Consider the following 7,977-nt stretch of genomic DNA (forward strand, 5'->3'; position numbering starts at 1 on the left):
TTCATCACATCTGCTTAAGAAAACGCACAGGGACTTGATTTCAATTTCCAAATCATTGACGAGATGCCCTCGACGCAGCGCAGGGCAGCAACCCACCCTCGAGGGCTGGGAAGGCCTGGAGAGCTGTGGCAACAAGCACAGCTAGAAGAGACTGTTGTTGGTCAAAAAGGTGAAAAAGGGAAGTAGCAATTAATGGACACCCCCTCCTCCCCGCCCTACAGTCAAGAGCAAAGGAGTAAGCTCTGAAGCTTTTCCAACCTATAAGTAAGCTTCCAGTCTTTTTTGCATTAAAACTTAGCAAGCTGGTTGTCATCCAACAGTTGTCTGCACTAGAAATGTGCACATTGCCCAGCCTCGGTAGAAAAGGAGCTCACCCACAAACTGAACACAACGCAACCCATCAAGGACAACTCGGGTCCACTGTTAGAGCCCGAAGACACGTTCACACCACAGACGGTGGTTGATAAGTGTAGTGCACTCTTGTATGCACAACCGAATATTTGATTTAACAGCTTAATGCAATGCCAGTCCCTAGTCGTATTGCTTACACTGTAACAAAACATCCGTTACCTGTGCATTGGATACGGATGGAAACTGGTTAAATTAGTGGTTCTCAACCCGTGGGCCACGTGGCCCAATCAGCACACTGCTGCGGCCCACATGACATCCTGTTAAATGGACACAGAGGAAGTTGCATAGGTGCAGCCCACATAACACGTGGCGAGCGGCAAATGGGGCCTGTTATGGCAAACAGGCTGAGAACCACTGGCTTAAATGCAGAGCGTCTTGGATCTCCACTGTCATCTTTGTAACATAACTGCACTGTTTAACTGCATAATAATCATCCCTGAAGGGAAAACTCACTGTCAAAGAGCTGCTATTAGAAATCTTGAAAATGATGGAAGTAGTCAGATGCAAGAATGACTATTAGAAACCTTATAAATGGCAGGAGTGAGTCAGATTGAGTTTCATTAAATTTGGATAAGTGCATTACTATTTCGGTCCTGAGGCTGTGGACTTGGGAGTAAACAATCTAATAAGAAATGGCATAACGTTTTTCATTACATTTTAGCTGGAGCACCGATTAGGGACAAAGATTCAACTCTGCTCTTAGTTCTCCATCTGGTCCTGAGAAATATGCTTCCAACCTGGTCCCTCCAGTTTACCAGTCTCCCTCTGTGCGATGCTCCACGTTAAGTTATGGTCGTCAAGTGCTTCGAAATTCACAGGTTAACAAAGCTGTGTACGTACAGATTACTTTATGCCGCCTGTAACCAGCGTGACGAGGCATGCAGCTTTCCTGGAAACTCCACGCACGAGACAAGAAGCTGTGGCTCAAGCAGCAGGAACAAGAATAGCGAGGGGTTGAGTATTAAACAAAAGTACACACGTATAAAAAGCCAGCGCACATTTTTCATGAGGCCCTGTTGGCTTTAGATGGGGGCAGAGAGTGTCTGTGCAGCACCGGGATTGCTTCTGTTGCATAGGAGGAACTGGAGAATAGCGAGCCAGTCCCATCCATCCATCACTTCTGAAAAGCTCGGTCTACTCTGCTGTTTGTTATACGGGGTCCAAACGACACGAGCTGCTTGGTGGCGTGGCTCCTTCACCAAGCATTGTACAGGGGGGTGGGGACTGATGCAGGTAGCTGAAGGAACCGGAGCAAAAACCTGTAAAAGACTGGATGTAGCCGCCTCAAAAACCTGTCCAGGTGGTTTGATACAGCCACCTCCAAAACAAAACCATGCTCTTGCCACTAGCATGGCTGATGTCATCAGTGAAGTCTTAAACCCCCCCCCAACAAAAGCTCTCGTAGTGAAAATGGCTGGGAGCTGGCAGAGGTGGGAGGCAAGGTTAAACGTGTCTGGTCCCCGTTATCCTCCACTTGGTACTATGTAAACAGCTGCTTCCTTTTATCAGAGCAGCAGACTGCATTACTCAATTGCTTTTGGGGGGGTGACTTCCCCGACTTGCATATCTCCGTGTGGCATCTGTACCTAAGAGAGCCTGACCTAATTGGAAGAAAGGAGGATGTCTGGTGAGAGTGGGATGTTTACATGTCCCATATCCCACTCATCGTCAACACTTGGCTCCCCGTGACAGACGCGCGCTCTCGGAGGAGAGGGAGAAAAATGTGGGGAGCTGGGAACAGGGAGGGGGAAAAGAGAGGGAGAGCAGGAGAGAGAGGTAAGAAAAGGAAGGGAACCATTCACTCAAGAGTCCTGTTCCCAAGTTTTCCATTCCCACAGAATAAAACAAATCAGGGTGCAAAATCCTCCGACGCAATGGCACTCTGCAGAGGGCACAAACCGAAGTGCCCCGTTACCCTCACCCAGCGCACGCTCACGTTAGAGAAAGACAGACAGACAGCCTGGGAAAAATGGAGGGGCCAGCAGCTTTGCGTTTGGCTGCTCTGAAGGGACGTCAAGTGGGACCCGCTGGTGCCGGGTATTGATCCATCCATTTGGGTGGCCCTGCTTGAAAGCATCCTTAACGGCACTTTGCATGTCTCCAACCAGAAACGTGCCCGCCCCTCTCATTCGTGACAGGGAGAATGGAAAGTTGACTTAATATTACATCGCCTTTAGGAAAGGTTTAGGAAAACAATAGGGTGGGATTATCCCAATGCTCTACTACAAGAGACAAACCCGGCAATTTTTCAGCAGTCTGCAGTATAATTTATTTATAAGTGTTGGAACCCTATTATGACACATTACTGCCTTTAAGTATGAATATGAAGTCGACTCACATTAAATAAATGAAAGCTACTTTCATGCGCTGAACAAAAATGTCACAACTGACAGTGCCATATAATGACCTAGTTTCCCAGTGGCCCAGAAAGACTAGAAATAAATCCCGAGGTCCACTAGTTCAGACAAGCTGATGAGAGCAGACCCTGACTGTCTTGCATGATTAAAGGCTATGTCACAGCTCATTGGGGACTAAGCTTCCCAAGTACCCTCGTGGCACTGCTCTACGTGACTGGACGCCAGAATAAGGGGGACAACCCCACAAAAGGGAAATGAAACAGAGTTTCCAGGACTTCGGGAAAATGCTGAACCATAAATGTATTTGCTTACAGATAACGAGCAGATTCACCTGCGCTGCATTTTTGATGCACCTTAAAACGCCGCAATACGTTTTCTTATGCCAGCCTGGGAAAACTTATTTTCCAAGGATGTTATTCACACCCTAACAGTCTGAAAATATAAAATAAACTCCTGAAGTAATGACTGCTTGAGCAATTGGGTTTGGTACATGAGCATCTACGATGAGCGTCAGTAAGGAAAACACTTCTTTATTCTTTCACGAATATTAGTTCGGTGTCACTGCAAGGGAGGGGGAGACAGGTGTTTGGTCTCAGACGGGAGAAGCAATACCAGATAAAACAGACAACTTTAAAGCATTTCACTAGAAGTGAAGGCAACTAGACACCCAAACAGCCAGTCCTGAATTACAGCCTTTGAATGGTATGGGGCTTCACATTTCAATGATCAGGGTATGGCCCAATCAGAAGACAAACCCCTGCACTGCCAGGGATCAGCAAATAGGCTGTGTCCCAGCCCTGCACATGACTAAATTTGCTTCTGTCCATCATCTGGGTCATATATAGTTCAATTCAAGTGAAGCAGACAGGGCTGCAAGGAAATCTGGAGTGGTTCAATACCTCGTCTAGCCTGCTTTCAAGCCTGTGATATTCAGTGACAAACTCATGGCTGCATTTGTGCAACGGCACCGAATGCCGTGCTGGCTAGGAGTGCTATTTCTACACTAAAATTGCCTTTCGAGCTGCAGGGAAGTTGCTCTCCTGCCTACATAGGCTACAACTTTTTTTTGGACAGACACCCAACTGCAAAAAAAGTCTGTAATGCAACAAACAGTTCAGGACGACTCCGTCTCCTTAACTAGGTAAGAATTTTAATTCTTGTCTAAAATATTCTTTAAGCGTATACCTGTTAGAAATGTTGCCAACTACTCTGGAATAGCTTGTCGACTGAAATACTGTCAGTGAATTTTTTTCCGGTCTCATTTCTGCACGTGTTCCTTTGTTCTCCGAACAGAAGCTTTTTATATACATCTCATAATATAACACAGCTGGAGATAGTTACGAAACCAGTTAGTGCATGCTGAATACAAAAAGCCTTTCCTGACACTTTGCCGGCTTTAAGAATATTAGCGAGGGGCAACATTTAAAAAAAAAAGAACAAAGTTAAAAGAATCGTGCAAAGTTTAAAGTTTTTATTCCGTTTAAAATCGGGAGTTTTATGTAACCAAACACTTCTGTAGCCTGGAGGGCTAGTGGAGGCAAATATAGACAGAGAGGAACTGAGCCAGACATGGACAAAGGCATGAGCCAAAACCAGACAGTCCAGGTCGCTCAATAGGCCAGCAGTGGACGAGACAGGTCAGCCAGCTGCTGTGCAGAAAAAAAAATGGATGTGCGAGGTGCTCATGCGTGCAATCGTGACTTGCTTCTGAACATGCCAGCCATTTTCCCCAGCTGTGCTTTGTGTAATCTGAAGGAATGCAGCACGGAAAAAGCAACCGTCCGCCGCAGCAAAATGAATTTGAAATAACTGCAATTAGAAAAACAGGGGGGAAAGGGTGTGGGGAATTTTAGTGAGCTGGAATGTGTTGAGTGACAGGAAATGCCCCGAGCCGTCCCCCCCTTTCCAGTCGCGCCTGCTTTTGTCTAACTCTCGTAATCCACACACTACTGCTTACAAAGCTGTCTGAGTTTAAGACAAAAAGAAACATAAAAGAGCTCTCTTCCACGCTACCTGTGACATAACAGGAACATGCACGGCGCGGCTCGTCTAACGGCTGCTAAGCCCGCCGCACTTTTCTTCAGCTGGGAGAAAACGTGGCGATCGATAACGCCTTAGCAACAGTTGTTGTAATTTATATTTCTGGAATATTTTTCACAACAGATGGTAAAACGTGAGAGGGGAACCTGCTTTTCAAGGCTGCAGTCGCTACTTGGCTCTGCTTATATAGCTATTCTTCGTTTCTTTGCAGAGAGGGTTTGGTTTTGGTGGAGCTGCTCGACAGCTTACTTTTATTTCAAGTTACTTTTTAATAAATGATGGGTTTGTCAAGATTGTTGTAAATACCACCAGATAAATGTGGCAAGTGAAGCTGTACCTGCAATTTTCACTAGATCCAGGAAATATTTTCTGGAAGTGATCTTCTCTCGCTTAAGGACCTTTATTTTGTGCACTTGTTGGGCAAAGTATCCGCAATTGTTAACTATTGATGCTTATCAGTGGGAATTTTCTGATGCAACTAATCCATTAAGATAGCTTGGTAAACGTTAACTTGTACTGAGAAAAAGTTTGAGATTGCAAACTTTTCATATCGATGTTTGAGATTCGAAGCAGATTTTTCGGTTGGTTTTAACTAGTCTTCTTTAAACAAGTTTAGAAAGTGCGTCTGGTTACGACTTCACCTCCCTCCTCCACCCAGAAATGTAATTCATACGTTTAAAAGGTCAGGAGGAGCACTTAAAGCATACTTTGAAACATTTCCACCTTCCACATCTAAAGATTTTAACTGTGAACCTGTGAGACTTAGTTGAGCTTTCATAGCCCGGTTTGTAGCCTTCACGCCAAGCAGAGGTTATTCACAAGGCTGTTCGAGAAAGTCCATTCATATATCTGACTACCTGGATTTGAATAGAAACCAGACAGCAATTCTTTAGTTCCAGCCACTATTCGACCCACTGGACAATAGAGATTTGTTAGCACACAGGCACAAGCTATGGGACACAAAGCTTAAAGCAGCACAGAGATAGGGGGCTTCAGTGAACAGGAAATTACAGCTTTTGATGCACTATTGGCAGGTCTGCTGTTACAAAAAAGCAACATAACTATGCCATGTTTAAGAGCTCCTACTGCCATTTTTAACCACCGAGAGTGTCATAAAAGCTTTATTGTCACAGTACATAAAATCATGAAGTCCATATGGTTACTGCCCAGCTATGGACTCTCCCCAGCGGACTGGAGTGGAGAGCGACTGGAGAAGCAAGATAGGGCTGAAGATTTTAATTAACTTCGAAACGAGGCAGCAATTTTAAAAGGGACAAAAAGCTGAAATATGCTTATAAAAGGCCGTGCATTCCCTATTGGACTAGCTGGTACCTATTGACAACAGCTTTTTTGTTAGCAGAGACCCAATTTCAAAGAGATCTGACCAGACAGTTAATATAATTTTCTAATAAAATTACGGCATAATTAATTACATTGATACCCTACATAATAATTATTTAGAGGATCAAAGCTGGTCTCTTTCAGTGCAGTAATTACCAAAATAATTGAGGCAAATGCAAAACTATTAGACTTGACAAATACTCTGCCACTTCCCCATGCACCCTCCCCTCCCTCCTCCCGCACTCCCACCCCTCGCCCCCAAACCCTGCAGAAGTTAGACCCACAAGCTCCTTGAAGGACAGGCAAGCAACCCCCTGGTATACGCCAATGAGCAGCAAATAGAAAGCTCAGACGGCCAAACAGCAGGATTTATTATATTAAAAGCTTGAGCCCTGACTGTTCGTGCCACATCAACCGAATGCCAGCAGCAGTTTCAGTCTGTGCACGATGGCAGGAAGGGAGGTTGGAGGGTCTAGACTGCAACTGAAAAACATGCGCAACTTGCTACCCCAGCCACACCTAGCCAAGGGTTTCTTAAGTCACAACAATTATCCCAGCCACCGAACATTAGATGGACTTCACAGGCAACCGAACGTGGTTTAACAGCCATACAGGTACGGCGCGAACAAGGGAACATAACCACCGAAATCTCTCTCCGCACATAAAGTACGGAAAGCTGTTAGCACATCTCCTGGTCAAGAGCACAGCTATTTAAAAATCAAGAATGATAGTACTCCATGATAGCGAAGGGGCTGCTGTAGTTACAAACTGCATCACAGATATCAAGTAGTACATACTGAACATAAAACCAAAATTGTGCCTCATAAAAAAAAAACTGCCTTCTTAAGCACAAATGCAATCCTTTGCAATCCCAGAACGAGAGAGAACACAGATTGCAGCAGGGAGAAATTTCCGAAGGGAGCAGACGAGGCTTGTTTTTCAAAAGAAAACACCCTCTGGACATGTCTTCTAGACGTCCGCGTGGGCCTTCCTGGCACCTGCGTGCCAAGCCGACTGGTCACGCTGCCAGTGCCCCCCGGGCAGGACGTGGACAAACGGGAGGTATGACAAAAATGCCACACAAAACCTTTGACTACAAAGGCAAATCCCCACCTCAGTAGGCTGAGCGCAAAACACGTATCGTGCGGAAGAATCCAGCTGCTGGTTCAAAACATCCTAAGCGCAGATATGCGAGCGGAAATAATACTTTTTGCAGGATTAAGTTTGCATGAAAAGTAGAGAAGTAAAGGAAATTATATTAATCATGCGGTACAATGGGTTGTGCCTGTTACCTACCAGGGAATCGTGTTAGATGGCAGGCTGTTTGGATATTTGTGTGTGCGCGCACGCTGAAGTTGGTACAGTTTGGGGGGTTTTTTTTGAAGAGCACAAAGTGGGTATAAAACCCTGTCAGCTTCCTAATAAGACTTAATTTTCAACCAAAGCAAAGAACAATTTGGTGTTTCTATCGAGAACAGTCAGAATTAATGCTACCAGACTCTTACAGTGCAACAGCCCAGCCTCTGCTGTACTCGCCACGGGCACCAACTCTTACCGCTTGGAGCAGACTGCCTATAAAACCAACCTTAACATTGAAATTTAACAAAAGGACATGCTGGAAGGTTGCTTTCTGCCTTTGCCATTAATTCAGATGTCACTAATTTGGAAGACGAGTTAAGCAAACCACGTAGAAAGTAGACTCCCAGAGGCTGGCGACAGGGAGTTCCTGCCTTACAGAATAAAAACCATGCAAGGAAAGTCCAGGCAAAAGTTTCCCTTCTGCTGCTACATCTGTGTACTTACCCCAGAGCTGAAAATAATCCCACAC

General features: G+C 45.2%; 1 protein-coding gene and 1 long non-coding RNA gene across 4 annotated transcripts in view; one reads left to right on the plus strand and one right to left on the minus strand.

Annotated features, from left to right (window-relative positions):
- Positions 1-7,977, minus strand: part of NR6A1 (nuclear receptor subfamily 6 group A member 1) — a 130,970-nt gene that overhangs the window by 73,908 nt on the left and 49,085 nt on the right. The window lies entirely within an intron of this gene.
- The window catches only part of LOC112548475, a 35,126-nt gene continuing 30,790 nt past the window's right edge, over positions 3,642-7,977 (plus strand). Inside the window, exon 1 of the long non-coding RNA XR_003092205.1 lies at positions 3,642-3,909. This is a non-coding gene — a long non-coding RNA (uncharacterized LOC112548475). The remainder of the gene's footprint in view (positions 3,910-7,977) is intronic.

The sequence above is a fragment of the Alligator sinensis genome, unplaced genomic scaffold (genome assembly GCF_000455745.1).
Source record: "Alligator sinensis unplaced genomic scaffold, ASM45574v1 scaffold611_2, whole genome shotgun sequence".
Taxonomy (NCBI): Eukaryota; Metazoa; Chordata; order Crocodylia; family Alligatoridae; genus Alligator; species Alligator sinensis.